At 39.3% G+C, this 19,832-nt stretch overlaps 1 long non-coding RNA gene across 1 annotated transcript; it reads left to right on the forward strand.

Annotated features, from left to right (window-relative positions):
* Positions 1 to 13,155: 13,155 nt before the first annotated feature.
* Positions 13,156 to 15,191, forward strand: LOC139081493 (uncharacterized). The gene is made up of 2 exons (XR_011536640.1): positions 13,156 to 13,786; positions 14,490 to 15,191. It is a non-coding gene; the product is annotated as an uncharacterized lncRNA (long non-coding RNA).
* Positions 15,192 to 19,832: the final 4,641 nt, after the last annotated feature.

A 19,832-nucleotide genomic window follows, 5' to 3' on the forward strand; every position in this document is an offset into this window, starting at 1 on the left:
GGTACACGCTGCATTCTCAAGACTTTTTGTATATTATCCTTTTAATCCCTGGACCAAAGGAGCCCCAGAGAGGAGAAAACATAACACTAGGAATTTGTCCCAGCTGCATCCATGTGCAGTTTGGTGTTAGGATAATGGCCCCTGAATCTCTATTTGATGCTTCTGAGGAGCCAGGGACTTATATTGCAAGCTGGGCAAATGAGTCAGAAAATGCAGAAAAAGGAGCCAAGCTCTGGAACATGGGGAGTTCTGTCTTTTTCATAATCTAGGTGTGAGATAGTTGTTGTGAAGTCAGTTATCTGCTCTGGGCTTCAGTTTCATGCTGTGTAGTAGGCTCCCTCTGTGTTTGGACTAATGAATTTTGAAATTTCTTCCACTTAGAATATCTTACTTATACTATTATTTCAATATCTATCAATATTTAAGATCTACCCATATTTTCATCATCCATTTACCCATCCATCTATCCATCCATCCATCCATCCATCCATCCATCCTTTCATATTTTCCTTCTGAATCCTACCCTGGAAGCTGACTGGGTTAAAATGTACTGGATTTCCTTTTTAGGCTCAAGCGGAATCTATCAAAGATCTGTGGGATGAATGCTCCTCCTGCCGGGCAGAATCGTTTTATTCATTATTCTCTTCAAGTTGCTCATGTTCTCAGAGGACTCAAGTAACTTTTATCTTGGATCAACTTGATTGACGGAAACAAAAAGAATTTCCGAAAAGATTTGCATCAGGGAGCAATGAAGAGATATTGTGTAGAGGGAGTAAATCTTATCCTTCAACTTTCCTTCTCTAGCTTGAGGGGATCTTATAGATCCACTATTTGTACTTGGTGCTTAAGTCATGTTTAAACAACAGAGACACTCACTTTTTTCTCCCCTCCTCTCTTCAGACTTCTTTTCGGAGCCTCTGCCCACCCAGTAGCATTGGATTAGGACTTCTAGACTCATTGACTATTCTCAGGGATGTAGTTGCTGATTGGGCAAAACTTCCAGGAGTACTGCACCTAGCTCGTTCCCGCTCCCTTTCCTCATAGTCCAGCAGCCCATTGCTGGAGTCAGCCCGTCAGAAGGGACTTCTGCTTCTTCATCTCCAAGGGTGCTTAAATTATCTTTATCACCATCCTTTGGGTTGTGAATGATTTTGTTCATCAAACTTTGTTTATCAAACATTTTCCGTTATATTAAAATTATGTAAAAAGTAATTGCTATTTGAAAATGCAGTTGATAATGAAAATATTTCATAACCCAGAGTGTAGGATAAATTAAATAAGGAGAGATTGAACAAACTCTCTGAGTGAGATTAGAAGGTTTCCTTTCTAACAGTATTGATACTATTGATATTATTTTATATTAGTATGAAATGGTATTGACAGTATTTGTGAGGATTGAGAAATGTGGGGATATTTCAGATGACTCTAAAATTTAGACTCTTGGAGACAGAATAGACGATGTTGACACAGAGTTTTGGTCTCCCAGAAGAGGGCAGGGTTATGAGGGAGGGGGATGAATTTTTTGTGAATACACTGTGTTGAAGCGCATGAGAATCTAGGTGGAGATGTCAATTGAGTATTTAGAAATGTGACTTGGAGCTCTGATCCCTCCACAGGGTTGAGACACAAATCCAGGTCAGGGAAAGTGCACAGATGAGGTGAAGAAAGGAGGTGGACAATTAAAGGGACTAGGCGAGTACAAAAGACTGAGCTGAGGACAAACGCCAAGGTTCAGGGGATTTGAGGGCTTTATTTTAGGCTCTGAAGAGGCTGGGACACTCCTCTCCATGTGCTATTTGCTTTGGGATAGGTAAATACTGCTATCCAGGTAACATTTTGAGGACTTCCTTCCTATGTGGCTCCTCCAGCACTAACATTTTGGTATGGTCTTCTTCTCCCTCGTGTCCTGTGTATATAAGTCCACTGATATGAACTGAAGAATTCCTGCAATATCAGTGCCTTTCAAAAGTCTCCAGACAATTCCGTCCTTTATCCACGGGCAAGATACATGCTGTATACAAAATTATTCAGCAATCATATGCATTGGGAAAAATTGCCATGGAGTATCCACATATGTGAGCCTCAAAAAGAGTCAAGTCTCCATCCACTGTAATTTCAATAGCTATAGGTGGGTACTTTTTTGGGGAGGGCTAATGTAGTAGAAAGACGAGATGTCTGAAAAGCCATATGCCTTTGGCATAGGTGGCCTCCTTTTTGGGAAGTATAACACATTGCATTCTATTTTTTGGGAAAACAATCTCATCCATGAGACAGTTTGTCTGTTAATTCCTCCCTCAGTTACATTTTCATACATTACATGTGAACACAGCCATGCTTACCCCATGCATCATTCTTTTCATGCTTTCATTCTGATGCCAGTCCCCAAGTGCTTTGATCTTCCACAGGAAAGTCTGCTTTCCCACTAGACTGCACTTTTTTCAAGATCAGGGCTATGAAGATTTCATCTCGGCATCCTGGCCATTTTGTACTGTATTTTCCATATAGTACAATTATTGATTGAACGGATAATTAAAACCCAGTTCTGCCTCCCATCGTTATTATCGTTGAACCTACCAGTCATGAGGGAAGATTTTCTGTAGTCATTCAGACATTACAGCCAATGATTATTTACTTATTTGATCCTTATTTTGTACCAATCCCTGTGGTAGACATTGGAGGCCCAAGGCTGAGTAAAACACAATCCCTGTCCTAAGGGGCTCGCAGTGTTTTATGAAAAATATAAAGACACATAGAAAATTGAAATATAACATTGGCAAGTACAATGATAAAGATGCACAGTTCACCAATAAAGGCATTTAATCCAACACAGGTTGGCTGTGGTCAGGAGAGGATTCCTGGAAGACTTAATCTCTGATCTGAGTCAGAAGCCTGGGGTGGTCAGGCTGAGGAGTCTGAGGCTCCCATTCCACGAATGTGTCCTGTGGAAGACCCTGCAGTCCCTCACCTTCTCTATGGTCATCGAGCTACTCTAAGGCCAGGGCCTCGGGCTCGGACTATTTCAGTGCGCTGAGCTAACCACAATTCCATCTCCTCCCTTGTCCCTGGCGCAGGATCTCACCGGTTCATGGTAAGCCCTATAGCAGCAGCAGAGGGTCCAGAGTGTCCTGGCTCAGCTATAGCTGGAGGGCAAAGAGCTTGGATTTCTTTAGGCAGGTCCTCTCTCCATTCCACAAGGGACACTCATTCCTTAAGACTATTGATATCTGTCGACACTGGGTGAAATGCAATTTCCTATCCTCTAATGTCATGAGGGAGATTTTAGACCTTGTCTATATAGAAACGTCACTTAACACTGGGGCCCATTCTCCATTTTTTTTTTGCTCAGGAAGATTTGTCCTGAGCTAACATCTTTGCCAATCTTCCTCTATTTTGATGTGAGTCTCCATGACAGCATGGCTGCCGCACTGTGGTGCAGGTCCGTGCCCGGAAACCAAACCCAGGCCACTGAAGCAGAGCATGCCAAACTTAATCACTAGGCCATGAGGCCATACCCCACCCCATTCTCCTTTTGATGTGAGGATTTGCAAAGCCTGCATATTCCCTGAGGATATATTTCTACTTTTTGAGTAGTCTTTATAACTTCTGTCCATCTGATTTCTAAGAATATTCAGTTAGTGTATGGTCAGTCTCACTCCTTTGCTCCATAAGTCCAGCGGCCCAGCTAAAGGCAGCAGGGGCTTCTAGCTGAGTCCTGGGGTAATGACTTAATTCAAGATATACATGAAACTTGCACCTTAGGTTCTAAAAGCAGAGCAATAATTCATAAAATATACTTTGAATAAAGCTGAACAATCGTGTTCTGGCCTTAGCACAGGGTTGCCTTCAAAACAAATACCAAACTGAGTTCTAAAAACCAAAAAATTAAAAATCAGTTTAAATACATGCTGACATTTCTTTAAAAAATGGCAAACTGGAATTATGTTGCAACAAAATAGCTTAAAATCCTCTTTACCTATGTCCCCAAATTTGTATTCATCTCTGCATAGTAATTGCCCTTAACTTCCCTCTGACTTTTCCTCCTCTCCCCTCCTGACCTCTCCCCTGCCTTCCCATCCCTGCCCCTCCTCTCTCCTCTTCAATCCTCCTCTCCCTCCTCTTTCTGCCCCCACGCCCGCCTTCCCTTTTTCTTCTATTCTCTCTCTCCTCTATTTCTCCTCCCTCAATTGCTCCTTTAAACTTTTCAGAATGACTCACTGTTTGCTTTGTTTCTCTCTCCCTGCCCCATCCGTCAACATTTCCGGTTCAACTATTTCTTCTCCAAGTGGTTTTCTGTCCTTCTTAGTGTTAATCGACCTTGGATTTATGGTATTCTTTTAGTCATCTTCTTTATCCACTATCCATTTCAATAACACAAAAGAATTCAGTCAGCAGTGGGCAGCGAGTGGTGGGGTGTGGGAATGAGGAAGGATAGAGAAAGCAGTGCCTAGTTAAATGTTATTTTTTTCCTGTTACAGAGGTAATACAATTTTCTTGCTCACAAGATTGTTGTGAAGCTTATGTAAGATAATAAAATTTAGGAACCTAAAATAATGTATTTATTCAACAAATATTTAATCAGCATATAATATGTTCCAGGTCTGGGGTCATGTGCCCCAAAGATGAAGTGGTGAAGAGGCTGCCCCACTGTGCAAAGAGCTTGCGGACTTGAGGGAGAAGCAGGTGAGTGGAAAGTCCACCAAATGGAGATGGATTTAATAACTGAAGCTCAGAGTGTGTCAGGGAACTCTCAGGTGGGGCGCATGTCCTAGTGGAAGGGATCCAGAAAGGCTTCTCATTGAATTGACACCCTTGTTGAAAACTGCGTAGAAACTAGCCAGGTAAAAATAGTGAATAAATGCACCGAGGAGAGAAAACAATGGTGAGTGAGAAAAATTACAAGCAGTTTGATATTGCAACAGCATACAGTTCAAGGCATGCAACAATAAAGAATGAGGCTGAATGGGAGGGAAGGGCTGTGCATCAGACCTGGGGCTTACCCTTGTAAACTAAAGAGTTTTAAGCACGCAACTGGCATAGTCAGCCTTGATGTTTTAATGGATTGCTCTGACTGCAATGTGGGAGATAGGTTTGAGTCAGACAAGACTGGCAAGGGAGACATATTAGGAAGATGTGGTAATAATCAAACAAGAGATGAGAAGGCCGTGAACTAAGGCCATAGTGGTTAGCATGGAGGGATGTAAATGGATGCCAGAAATATTTAGGCTGTCAAATTTGGCATAACTTGGTGTTTGATTAGATGGGTAGTATATAGTAGAGGGAAAAAAAAGTCAAGATAACTCCAGTTACTAGGTGATGGGAAGCGTGAAGTGTATAAGATGGAAAATACTAGAGGTTCAAGATATTTGTGGGGATACGATCAGTTTGTTGATACTTGGAGGATATGTGGATTGAGATGTCCAGAGAGCAAGGGGATTTTTAATTTCAAAGTGAGTTCTGTAGATGTGTGAGTTAGCAGATTTGTGATTGTTGAATCCATAGGAGTCATTGGGATTATGACTGGAGAAGACAGAAACTAGTAAGATCCATGGGCCAGGGGCTCTATTTGACATTTACAGGAAGAGGTTCAGATCAAAGAGAAGAAAGACCAAGCACAGGGGTAGTGAAACAGTTAAATGGATGTCACAGAAATCAACAAGTAGAAAGTTTAAAGAAAGATGGAATGATTGATGTTGTGAAATGCAGAAAAGAAATCTAGAAAGATAAAAACTGGGAAATTGGGGCCGGCCAGGTGGCACAGTGGTTAAGTGCGCATGGCGGGATTCGCCAGTTTGGATCCCGGGTGCGGATGTAGGGGAGGAAGACATTTCCTCTACCGTCTCTGGGTTCGTCTGGCCAGAGAACAAATTAAACTCACATGAGATAGAATAGCAGGAGAAAATTAAACAAAAGTTTATAACATGTATACATGGGAGAGGCTCAGGCAACAACTGGGAAATAATTTATCTGACAGTTAGATGTTATAGATGTTAGAAAGAGTAATTTCAGTAGAAGGGTGGGGTGAAGCCAGATTGCCATGGGCAGAGGTGTAAACGACATGTGGAATAGACAAGGCAGCCAGCGTAGATGACACTTACACGAAGAGATGAGAGATATTGGATTGTAACCACATAGCATCTCAGGCCCAAGAGAGGGATTTTCGAGTGGGAGAGACTTTACGCTTGCTTACAGGATGATGGTGATGTGCCACCCAGAGAGGAAAAGTTGGGTAAATTCAGAGGGCTAAGAGAGAAAAGCTCTGGAGTGGTTGGAGATGAGGCTACTGGCACAGGTGGATGGGTCAGCCTGTGTGACGACGTTTGTGAGCGTGCTTGGGTGTTTGTGTTTAAAAGTGTTCATGGTTAAAAAATGAATCAAATGGTATAAAAGTGTTATAATGAAAAGTACCAGTTTCCCTCTTGTCCTCTCCCCATCCCACTTCCAGTCTTCAGCGGTAACTGAAGTAATTTCTTTGTGATTTGTAATTTTTTTGTTTTATCAAATTTATATAAAACCTATTTCCTCACTGCTATGAAAATGAAATTGAGCACTTGTTTCCCTTACCATATCTTCACTTTCCTTCTCCAAATTTTTGCAGTTACATTTTTAGTTCTTATATCATTTATCCTTATAGATTTAAATATTGCAGTGTATTTCTTGTTCTACAAAATTTAGACAGTTTATCTGATTTCCTACCATATGAGATGAGGATATTAGTGCTTCTGTTCTTTCCTCTACCATCTCCCAAATTTCAGCAACTATATTTTTACTCTTATGTTGTTAAGATTAATAACATTTGCCTTCTACTCTGTATCTATAATCAAATTCTATATAATTTATCCATATGTTGATTTAAAAATTTGGACACCTGTGAAAGGCAATTCCATTACTGATACCCACAGCAGTTTTTGAGATCCCCGATTCTGTTGCCAGCCTTGTTGAGTTCACTCCACGGTTCTGCTGTTTCATAACTGTGTGACTTTGGATAATTTACTTAACTTCTCTTTGTCTCGATTTCCTCGATTCCATGTTTGAAATGGGAATAATAATAGTACTTATAGTTCTCTTTTGAGCATTAAATTCATAAGTGCATATAAAGCATTTAGAATGGTGCCTGGCTCACAGAAAGTACAACGAATATCAGATATTATTGTAAGTACAGAAGCGCTGTTCCCTGTATAACTAAGCAGCTTGTTAGTATTATTACTTTTTTAAACTATGAAAAGAAAACCGTTAAAGGAAAAACATTTTTCCCATTAGGGTCGTGATAATCCCATAGTTTGCTTTGTAGTTAACCTATGCCTTTTCTGTATTAGATTTTTGTTTTGGCCCTCTTAAGTTGCCCCTACCTTCTCCTCCTCTTTTCCTCTTTCTTTTGGGAAATTAACATACCCTTTCCCTAAATCAAGTGGTGCACCCTTTCCAGCTCATGAGAGCCAATTGTTGGCAAATGCTACAGATTAGAACTTGATTTATTGTTTGGCTGATTGTCTGGACTTAAGAAAGTGACAAAGAAAATGTTAATAACTAAGAGTGAATTTAAAAGCTTATGGTGTCTGTAGCTCTTACGTTGTGAATAGCAGTGTTGATACATACAGTTTTTTTTTCCCCTAGAGAACTGGTTGGTAATCATTGACCAGCACACTACTGACTGCATCTTAAAATTAACTAGCCTCTTGCTTGTTCGTTCTCTCTTGTACGAGATCAGCTTTTTTTTTTTCCTGAGGAAGATTAGCGCTGAGTTAACATCCATGACAATCTTCCTCTATCTTCTTGTACATGGGATACCTCCATAGTGTGGCTGGCGAGTGGAGTAGGTCTGCACCCGGTATCTGAACCTAGGCCACTAAAGCGGAACGCACAGAACTTTAACCACTTGGCCATGGTGCTGGTCACTAGATCAGTTTTTAATTAGAAATATGCTTCATGGAGTCCTCAAAAAATGTGTTTCAGTAGAATCTGCTTGATCTGTAGGTCTCCCAAATGGTTGTAATCCTAGGGCTTTTATTGTCCTAATTACTCTCAATTATTCTATAGTTTTTTGCATTTCAGATCTTTCCCTTTTTTGATTTTTGCCTTTATTTTGTTGGAGCAAAACCTCAAGAAGCTACATCAGAAAAGAGAAAACTGGATCTTTGTATTTCTGGAAATTATATTATTTTTCATTCGTATTTGATTAATAGTTTGATTGCATGTAAAATTGTAGGTTCAAAAACATTTTCCCATTGAATTTTGAAAGCATTGCTCCCTGGTCTTCCAGCATACAGAGCTGCTGATGAGTTCTTTTTGACCCATGGCTTGTTTAGTCTTGAAGGGATATGTAAGTTATTTCCACCCCTAACTTTCTCATTCAGGAGTTGTATCAACAAAAATATTTGGCAATTGTATTTTGCTATTCTGGGCCCATTTTTGTCCATTCTTCCTGTTATTGCTTTTCTGCTAATTTTGTTTCTGGGTAAGCTAGTATAATATTTTAACATGCTGGGTTTCACTGAGGGGTGGTAAGAAAAATCTGACCAGGACTGTTTCAAGCAGAGTATTCACTCTGTACCCCAGGAAGCGCAATTGGCCTTGAACACTGGCTTGGATTTCCACCTCAACTTCACTTGAGTAAAGGTAGATTTAACCTCAGGTTCAGGTCATTTTCTTCAGCCATAATGTTAGTTCATTGCTGTATGTCCACCACCTGTTTCTGCTGAATATTCACAGTACAGCAAATGAGAACCACGTCAGAATGACAGAGTCTGAGAGGGAAACATGACCGTCCCCAGAGACGACATAGATGAGGATGAGGGTCACTGCAGTGTTAGGTGTGCAGGGGAGAGGGGGAGACATAGACTCAGGCTCTTCTTCAACAAATTTAAATCTCAGCCCAATCTGAAAACAAAGGACCAATCTGGATGTGTCTTAGAACTGTGCCATCAAATCCCTTTGTGGTACTTATGAGGAATATGACCCCCAGATGATAAGAATTTTATCCAAAATCACATTATTAGTGGAACAAGTGGGGCAAGGACTCAGACATATGTTCTCATAATCAGGGAAATAAGAATATTCTTGTCAGTGTCCCAGAGAAGGACCAATTTCTTAATGATTATCATTTAATTAAAAAAAGATAATAGAAAACAATCCAATGCACTTAGATTTGTAAGATCTGGCTCCTAGATGTGACTCTGTAGAACACTGGACTTCTCATTTTTTGGGCTCCACTTCCCTCATTAATAAAATAAGGCAGAGTTGGACTCTGTTATCTCTGAGGCTCTGCTCATTTTGAATTCTATTATTTTGTGATGCTATATTCTCTGGAACTTAAAGATGTATTTTTAGTACCAGCACGTTTTAATTTATTATTATTCAAAATGGAAATAGTTTTATTGGGAACATAAAGATCTAGGCTATAAATGTTCACTTGAATAGAATCAAAATGGCCCTTGGGAAATAGAACCATCTCTCTTTCCTCTTTTTCCTGCTCCCTTATCCTCCTCCCTCACGACCTTCCTTCCTTTCTTCGTTTCTCTGATTCCCATAAAATAACTCTGTTTAAATCTTTTGGCAAACTAGGAACTTAGGCATGAAGTCATTCAGCCTCCTGATTTCCAGCCTCCAACAACTGTTTTACTAGGCTTGTTATTTACTTATTTGTTTGCTTGTTTTCTTAAGTTTAATTTTATTTTTTTAGAACATTTTATTTATTTCTTAAGGTAACTTTGGCTTATCACACTATATAAAATTCAGGTGTACATCATTATATTTTGATTTCTGTGCCGATACATCATGTTCATCACCCAAAAACTAATTACCAGCCATCTCCATCACCGTACACATTTAGCCCCCTAGGTTTGTTATTTAAATGATCTTATTCGCACCTTACAAAAACCTCTGTCAGAGAGACACTGTTATTCCCATTTTCCCAATGAGGAGACTGAGAACCGTAGAAATGTTGAGAATATTGGTCAAAGTTACACACTTAATAAGACAAATAGCCTGGATTAACACTCACTCATTGCGTTTATACCATGCCAATTTACTAACACAGTATTTGCTCACGGATTTCTTTATATATTTTATTTGTCATTAATTAATTCTATATAATTATTGTTATATATTTTGTTTAAAGATGTTTAAATATTTAAACATTTTAAATAGGTAAAAAGTACACATGATATAAGAATTCAAAAGGTAAAGAAAAAAGTCATACAGTGAAAAGTTAGTCTCCCTCCCACTCGTATCCTCCAGATACTCAACTCCTCTCCTAGATAACCACTGTTACTAGCTTCTAAGTAAAATCTAGTAAACTCTCATGTAGATATTACATGATTTACAGAGATATAATTTTCACAGGATGCTTCAAGTACCCAATATTTGTGAGAAATTCTTTAGTCATTTTCTCTGTACGTCAAGAGATAATTATCTCTCTTTCTAAAGTTGACAAACCTCATTAAGCATTCTTTTCTTAAGAAAGCCTGATCCTCCTTCAGTTTAGCAAACATAAATGATAACCCAAATAACTTATTGGTAAAAATAACTTTGGAGCCAATTAGTAATTCACAAGGCAAAGAAAAGTAAGTGTAACATTTTGTCAGTAGAACTGCTCTAAGTCACGTGATCCTTGGATAATTCCTTTATACTGGCAGGCACCACTTCTAGTTCCTAGGATTTCAACCTGAATAGAATGTGGTGAAAGCACCTCACCCATCCCAAGAGCATCCCTCTTCCTTCTGGCATCCCTGAAAGATGTCAGTTTCCTCATAGTGATCTGGATGACTTCAGCGTTTAATCTCAGAGTGCAAGGAAGGAACAACCGGCCTGGTGTTGGTCCTCTGAGATGCTGAGAAAGAGATCAGGAGCAGGGCTCAAACCCAAGAAGTTCCCACTTCTTCAGTTCCCCAGGTTAGGCCACTGATTTATTTTCCGTACCATACCAGCCCAATCAAGTTTGAAAAATTGCAGATGCTGCTCAGCATTCTTCCAGGAAAGAGCATGGGCATGAAATCCTCCCTCAGGCAGTAAGGAGGGCCCTTCTCCTGAATAAGAAGGCTTGGACACTGAAGGTGCTATCAGACTGTCACCTTCTATTTAGCAGTGACATCAGCTGGAAGAAAGGGGAGCAGGGCAAGGATCTTAGCTAGATAGGCTTTACGCTACACAATCCCATTCTTTATTACATTTTTTTGACATGGTTGACATTATTAATTAGTTATTGATTAGTTATTCATTATTCTCAGTAGTTTTTCTATCTTTCAGAGCTCACATGTCTTTTCTTTTCTAAAAAATTTAATTGTGGTAAGAACACTTAGCATGAGATCTACCCCCTTCACAGATTTTTAAGTGTACAATACAGTATTGTTAACTATATGCATGATGTTGTACGGCAGATCTCTAGAACTTATTCATCTTGCATGACTGAAACTTTACACCTGTTGATTAGCAACTCTCTGTTTTCCTCTCCCTCCAGCCCCAAGCAGGAAGTTATATTCTTTACTTCCATGAGTTTGACTGTTTTAGATACCACACATAAGTGGAATCACGCAGTGTTTGTCCCTCTGTAACTGGCTTGTTTTTCTTGGCATAATGTCCTTCAGGATCCACGTTGCCACAAAAGGCAGATTTCCTTCTTTTTAAGGATTGAATAATATTCCATTCTATGTGCATACCACATTTTCTTTTTTTTTAATTTTTATTTTTTTCGGATGTACATCATATTTCGAATTCTGTATACATTACATCATGTTCACCACATGAACACTAATTATAGTGCACCCCCTCACACGTGAGCCTAATCACCCCTTTTGCCTTCCCCCCTCCCCCCTCCCCCCTTCCCCAATGGTAACCACCAGTCCAATCTCCAATGCTATGTGTTTTTTTACCACATTTTCTTTATCCATTCATCTGTGGATGGATATTTAGGTTATTTCCACATCTCGGTTGTTGTGAATAATGCTGCAATAAACATGGGGATGCAGATACCTCCTTGAGATCCTGATTTAAATTCTTTTGGGTAAATACCAAGATGTAGGATTGCTGGATCACATGGAAGTTCTATTTTTAATTTTTTGAGGAACCTTCATACTGTTTTCCACAGTGGCTATGCCTTTTTGCATTCCCACCAACAATATATAAGGGGTGTCTTTTCTCTACTACCTAACCAACACTTTTTGTTGTCTTTTGTTTTTTTGATAATAACCATCTTAACAGGTTAAAGTAACATCTCATTGTGGCTTTTGTATTTCCTTGATGATTATTGATGTTGAGCACCTTTTCATGTATCTGTTGGCCATTTGTATATCTTCTTTGAAGAAATTCTATTCAAGAACTTTGCCCATTTTAAAATTAAGGTTATTAGTTTTTTTTGCTATTGAGTTGTAGGAGTTCCTTATACATTTTGGAAATTAACCTTTTATTGGATGTATAGAGAGCTGATCTTTCTTGAAGACCTACCATGTAGTGTCCTTTATGTTATGCATTTCTTTGAGTTTTTTCAGCAAAATTTGAGGTAGGGATAGTTCTTATTTTTAATTTACAGATGTGTAAACTGATCTCGAGGGAAGGTAGGAAATATTTAATGTCATAAAATAGTGGTGCCCATAGATGTCTGCATAGCCAAGACACTCAAGTTTCCCCCTACTAGGCATAGTGAATCATACTAGCCGAAGTGTTACTGTGATTCAATAAATTGTACTAAGAAATTATCAATGGGTTCTGTGTCAGCCACATTTTATTTATTTAGGTAAAAATACCTATGAATTGAATGGTGGGGTAAATAGCTTATGGAACTTCATTCTTTGACTGCATTAAGAGAGACTGAAAATCCCACTAAGTGCCTTTAAAAGAGAGGGCCTGATAAGGAGTCAGTTGAATTAACATATGTAGGAGAAGGTAGCACACAATATTTGGGGAGTATGAGTGAGAAAGCTTCTAAATGGATGCAACCCAGACATTGAATCAGTTTTGAAGAAAATGAGAGCAGATGAATTTGGGTTTCTAGTAGACCACGAGTCACTCATCGTCACGAGGGACACAGAGACCAGGTCAGTGTGTAAATCTGCAAATGTGGAGCTTTAGGGAGGAGCCCCAACCTGTGACTCTTATGACTTAGAAAACTGAGGGATGATGCTGTCCTGTTTAAGCCCATTAATGGAGCCATGTGAAAACACACCCAGCATGGGACTGTCAGCACCTAGGAAACTAAGGTAAGACTCTGTGGCTCAGTTCAAGTCAATCAATTGTCAAGAAAAACCTAGAGACCAGTAGGATATGATCAAAGGGGAAGTTAGTAGTAAAGTAAAACTGTGGGTGAGGGTGAGATATGGCCAGGCTGCAGGGTTAGCACACCCTGGTCTCCATTATCAAAGGGAACAAAACTGAGCAGATGAAATTGAATGAGGAAATAAGTCTTACATACCGGATGCTTGGGAAGCTGAGGAGTAGAGAAAGCACCATTTCTGACTACGGAAAAGCATCACGGTTGTCAAAGAATTTCTTACACTCCTTAATTGCCACCTGACATGGCATGCGAAGTGTGAGCCAAGGTTCCAAGTGAATCACTGTGCACTTCCCCGGAGAGGGATGAGGTGGATCGTGGACAAGGAAGTTTCGTGCTATCAGCGTGAGTGTGGCAAGTCACTTTTGAAATTACATGCAGATGGTATTTTGGTTGGGAAATTAGTGCATCATTGCAGTTCTGGGCTGTTTCTCATGCGTGGGGCCACCTGGCCCTTATAAAAGGACTCTCCACCACACTGATGCCATCATCTTGACACTCAGTCCTAGACCTTCTTTGAAGGCTCAGGTGAGTACAAATCTTAGAGGCCTTTCTTGGCACTCGGACAGTGTTAAGATTTAACGGGGGGCAGAAATGACTATTTATTTTAACCAATTAATTCTCATGTAGGGAAAAGAAGATAATGAGGTTTTGGGGGTATTTAGCTGGTGTTTGGTAGACGAGCTTGAAGGCGATGAGAAAAATGGAGTCAGAGGTATAGTCTTAAACAGAAGGAATGTAAGAGAGATGAAATGTTGTCCTGCCACCTGCTCCATATGAGTTCCACATGTCTCCCTCTCAGAGTTCAATCCCCTTGAGTGCAGACTTTGAGCCTTTGCCGTCCTCCTCAAAAGTCCACAAAAGAGCCACAGTCAGGTCAGTTAGACCAGCAACCAGTACCTCAACAGAGACATGAGTAGAGGTTTGGTTTGGGATTGGCTAGAATTTTAGTATCTGAGTTTTTATTCTCCAGCTAATGTTCATATTCGCACAGCACCTGTGTTGGAAATTTTGTCTTTGGAGAGTGATAGAATAGAGATTAGCCAGAAAAGACTGAAGAGCTGAGGGCAAGAAGTGCTAAAAGGGAAGGATGAAGAAGCTACACAAAATCATAAAGACTGTATTAGGGATTACAGAGGGTCCTTGGAGACTGGAGGGTTGATGGCCCAGCTAATTATTCTACCAACAGGACTGTCTCTGCTTTGAACACTGTTGTCTGTTTATATTTCAGTTTCCTTGAGACCCAGGAAAGATGTCTTACCAGCAGCAGCAGTGCAAGCAGCCCTGCCAGCCACCTCCTGTGTTCACACCTAAGTGTCCTCAGCCTTGCCCACCACCAAAGTGCCCAGAGCCTTGCCCACCACCAAAGTGCCCAGAGCCTTGCCCACCACCAAAGTGCCCAGAACCACGCCCACCTCTGAAGTGTCTTAAGCCTTGCCCACCTCTGAAGTGTCCTGAGCCTTGTCCGCCTCCAAGGTGCCCAGAACCATGTCCACCTCCTCCATGCCCACCGGTGCAGTGTCCACCTCCACTATGCCAGCAGAAATGCCCTCCTGTGCAACCATACCCGCCCTGTCAGCAGAAGTGTCCACCCAAGAGGAAGTAACTGCACCAGAATTCATCAAGACCATGAAATGACAAGATTCAGGCTCTTCTTAGTCCCAGGATTCCATCGTCTTCTCTTTAGCCATGGTAGCAGACTGCATCTTCCCTAACCTCTCGCCCAGGTTGACAGCTGGCAGAGAAAAGGCTTGGTTCCTCAAAATGATACCACGTTGTTGGAAGACGAGCAGCAGGATCATCAGCTGATCTCGCTTTGCCGTCTGTCTGTCTGTGATCTGGGTGGTGATCTCTATCCTGTGAGCCCTTTGGTATGTCTATATGTCTATTCTTTTGCTTCTCCAATAAAGCATATGATTCATGGTCAAATCCACATTACTTTTGTTTGCATTGCATTTTTAATCTCCTCTGTCACCTACACCAGATGAATCTTCCTTTCCATTCCTATTGAAGTTATTAGAGTCAAGTTTTTGCATCGCAGAATTCGGTTTTGCTGGAAATGTGTCTTTGAGATTGGGTACATCAAATAATTCTCTTTTAGTGATTTTAAACTCATTTCTACCTCTTTCTATCTTGTATGACCCTGAAAAAAATTACTTAAACTCTCTTAGCTTCAATTTCATGGTGAAAACTAGGAAAGAATGTATTCAGCTCAGTGTACTCATAGATATTTATTCACAAGTGTTTCCTAGTTGTCTATCATATGCCAGGCAGACTTCTATGAGCTGGGGATATGAAATGGTGACCAAAGTCCTTTCCCCTGTAGAGCCTAAATTCTTGACGGGATTACACACACATACACACACACACATACGTAGGACAAATGATGGTGATATATGGGTATATTTTAGAGTAAATTGTTTAGAAAGACTCTTCCAGAGTGGCCTTTTGGGCAAAGACCTGAATAGAAGAGTGAGCCGTGAGTATATCTGGAGTAGATCATTCCAATGAGAGAAAATGGCGAGTACTAAGGCAGAGCACAGTAACAGCAAAGAGAACAGGGATCAAGGTCAGACTGTCCACAAGCAAGGTGAGAGATTGGGTCTCAAGGATGTGGTAATGCTTTTGATATTTATTCAAGGTTTGATAGCCATATTAGCGGATGGTCAAAAGCCTAACATCTTACATCCATGTACTTTTCAACGATCATACATGGTTTCTTTTGTGGAGAACTTCGACTAAAAGTACATATGGTCTTTCGAAGATATTTTCAAAAAAGGTTAAAAGAACCGAGGAATAAATTAAACTCTTGCAAAACGAGAACTTCTTTTGAGGGATAACCACACGAAAAGTAGGTCTATCAGTTTTCCCCTCTTAAAGGAAAATCTACTTCATTTATTTTTATCAAATTACAGCTAAAGAAATTCATAGGGAATTTTGTTCTTGCTATGCTCCAAACTCTAAAAAGAATGTTGGAGAATTGATTTTACACTCTTGAAAAGGGCTCTGGCTTAATACCGTTGTTGACAATGTTTTCCCTCTATTTTGTCTTCAAGAAAAACAAAAACCAAAAGCCCTTCATTTTTTTTTTTTTTGGAACATAATCAACTCATTGAGAAAGTTTATAAACTTTAGCTGTTCAGGGTGAGTAATTAAATTGAGGACTCATGTAACCAATTCCAAACTCAAGAAAAATAACAAGCCCAACTTCAGAGTTGTAAAGAAAATCCTATTCCAAACAATACACGGCATCAAACACTTCATCAGCAATATGGGCTGCTAACCAGAATGAGAATGGGAGAAGACAGGTCTCATTTGTGATGGAAGTGATAAGGCTAATACAAAAGCAATGTGGAACCTTACCCACAATTTTCTACAAAAGGATTTTAGAACTGGATTGTGTGTGTGTGTGTGTGTGTGTGTGTATGTGTGGGATGTCTAAGGAGAATTTTGTTAATATTCTCCAAAGGCAATATTAAAACTGTTACCCACCCCTCTGTCCACATGCCTACAACCTTTAGGAAGCTGGTCTGAATTCTTGATGTGGAAACTGAAGTTTGGAAAAGCAGGCCAATAATTCCCATTAACATTATTGATGTTAACATCTTGTCTCATCAACATATGCTGCCTTGAAGATTAAAATGTTTAACATTTACATTAACAGCTCTTATACTGCTTTGAAGCATATATAGCCTTTGTAGAAATTTTTGAAAATGAAGAATAATACAAACTGAAATTAAAATCATATCAGCCAGAGAAACCACTGTTAACAATTTGGTGTATTTACTCCTTGACATTTTTTCTTCAGTTTATTCTTTCTTTGCTTTAAGTTTTATATTTTGAGAAATTTAAGACATATATGGAAACACTAAATAGCTCTATCACTCAAAATGAATAACTGTTGATGTACTGTGATATGCGGCTAAAATTTTTCACAGGTCATAATTTTTTAAAATTATAAAATGTAGTTATATAGTTTCATTTAAAAGAGAAATATAACTGTAAAGAAAAAGCTAAAATAGTTTTGATTATTTCCAGTCACTTTCTTCCTTTTCCACCTCATTCCCAGAATCAAATAAAATCATGAGAGCCACATACAGTATCTCATTTTACTACTACATGCCATTTTTGTATATACATGCGCCCAGAGAAATAAATAATGTTGGTTTATATGTCCATTTCTGCTTTCATGGATGGTGTCTATCTATCTATCTATCTATCTATCTATCTATCTATCTATCTATCTGCCTACCCACACATACATATTATGGGTATATATACATAGATGTATTTTTTTTGGTGAGAAAAATTGGCCCTGAGCTAGCATCTGTTGCCAATCTTCCTCTTTTCTTTTCTCCCCAAAACCCCAGTATATAGTTGTATATCCTAGTTGTAGGTCATTCTAGTTCTTCTATGTGGGATGCCTCCACAGCATGGCTTGATGAGTGCTGTGTAGGTCCATGCTCAGGATCTGATTCGGTGAAATTCGGGCCACCCAAGTGGAGTGCATGAACTTAACCAGTTAGCCATGAGGCAGTTCCCCACAGATATGTATTTACCTATACCACTTCATTATTTTCACTTAACAGTAAGCTTTTCTGATTTAGTCATATTGGTACATTTGTAAGTAGATCAGAGTAGATCAGCCTTTTCCCCTAGTTTTTTATAATATTTTACAATGTGTGTGTGCCTGTGTGTGTTGCAGGTGGGTAAGAAGTCAGAGAAGGGGGAGAGAGCATAAGAAAAAGAAAAGCAAACTACGTGCTTCAAGATGGGAAAAAAATGCCAGTGGGAGTTCATTTGTATGTTAAATTATGTATAATAGATACATTTTATAAACTTCCATTAACTCCTGTAGGGGCTGATTTTTATGACTCCATCCAGTAATTTAAGACACATTGCAAAAATATTAAATTCATAAAACACAGGGCTCAGGAAGGTGAGAGCAGGATTTGAAGATAAGTCATTTAACAACAATAGAGACTTTTTTACAATAAAGTTCAGGAAACAAAACAGAGAAAGTGTTTAACGTATAAAACAGTCAATTTTACTTTCATCCTTCACCTCACTAGGATTAGTCAAAAAAAAAAAATAAAGCTCTTTCTTTAACTTACTGAGACATAAACATTCAACTTTCAGTTGCTTGTTATCAACGTAGAGAAAATCAATTCACAACAAGCACCTGAGTAAATGAAGAATTTTTATAAACAAGTAGTTACTCCATATTTCTGATTTCATATTTTATTTTTCAAAGAGGGTACTAATGTTATTCTTTGTTCAAACTATTAGAAACAATGTTGAAAAGACCATCTTCTACTTTTGAGCACAAGTGCGAAGGATTCTCTTGGAATAATACTCAGAAGAAGAGTGCTGGTCACAGGACGTTCTCATCATCAATTTTTTGTTGTTGTTGAAGAAGATTTTCCCTGAGCTAACATCCATACCAGTCTTCCTCTATTTTGTATGTGGGATGCCTCCACAGCACAGCTGATGAATGGAGGACGTCTGCGCCTGGGATCCAAAACCGCAAACCTGGATTGCCAAAACAGAGCATGCAGGACTTTAACCAGTGGCCATGGGGCTGGCCCCCTCGTCATCAATTTTGATAGAAACTTCCAGAGTGAATAACCCATTTGAATTGCCACCAGCAGTAAGTGGAAAGACCTGATTGCACATCCAAGTCAAAATGTGGTTGCCAGCATTTTTAATTATTGCTAATCTGATGGGTAAACAGAGTATTTCATTTTAATTTTAATTTGCATCCACACGATTTTTGGTGATGTTCAGCAACTTTTGAACTATTCTGTTTTTTTGGCATTTAGATTGTCTTAAATTTTTTTTGAAATAACTTGGATGTATGAAAGAGTTGATAGATAGTACAGAGTTCCTGTATACTCTTGGCCCAGATTCCCCTAATATTAACATCTTACATGATCAAGGTACATTTATCAAAACTGAGAAATTAACATTGGTACAATAATATTAAGTAAACTGCAGACTTTATTCAGATGTATTTGGATTTCTCTGCTTTTTTCATTAATGTCCTCTTTCTGTTCCAGGATCCAGTCCCGGATCCCACATTAAATTTAGTTGTCATGTCTCCTTAGTCTTTGCCAATCTGTGACAGTTTCTTGGTTTTCCCTTGTATTCCATGACCTTGAAACTTTTCAGATTTCCTTTTGAGAGGTGGTCTCTATTGCATGATCAGCCTCTGGGGCCACCTGCCGGGAGTAAGTCCCATTTCCTTCACTTACCTATTGGGGGAGCTTATCGCGTTACTACACCATCTTGTGCTTCGGTTCCTTCATCTGTAAAATAAGGGTAACCAGCCTCAATGGTTATTGTGGAGATTAAGTGAGTTTGATACAATAGAATACACAATATTGAGTGTAAAAAGATGACATGCTCAGAGTTTGAAAATACCACTCTCTAGTTAATTAAGCTCTACACTGCAGGAAGAAAAAAATGGCACATAGGTCAGTTAGCATGGCACCCACGCTCTGCAGTTTCTCAACACATTCAACTACAGGATTTTTTTAACACATGATACAGTCTAAGATGACATGTAAGAACT

Source organism: Equus przewalskii, unplaced genomic scaffold (genome assembly GCF_037783145.1).
Source record: "Equus przewalskii isolate Varuska unplaced genomic scaffold, EquPr2 ChrUn-10, whole genome shotgun sequence".
In the NCBI taxonomy this organism is placed as follows: Eukaryota; Metazoa; Chordata; class Mammalia; order Perissodactyla; family Equidae; genus Equus; species Equus przewalskii.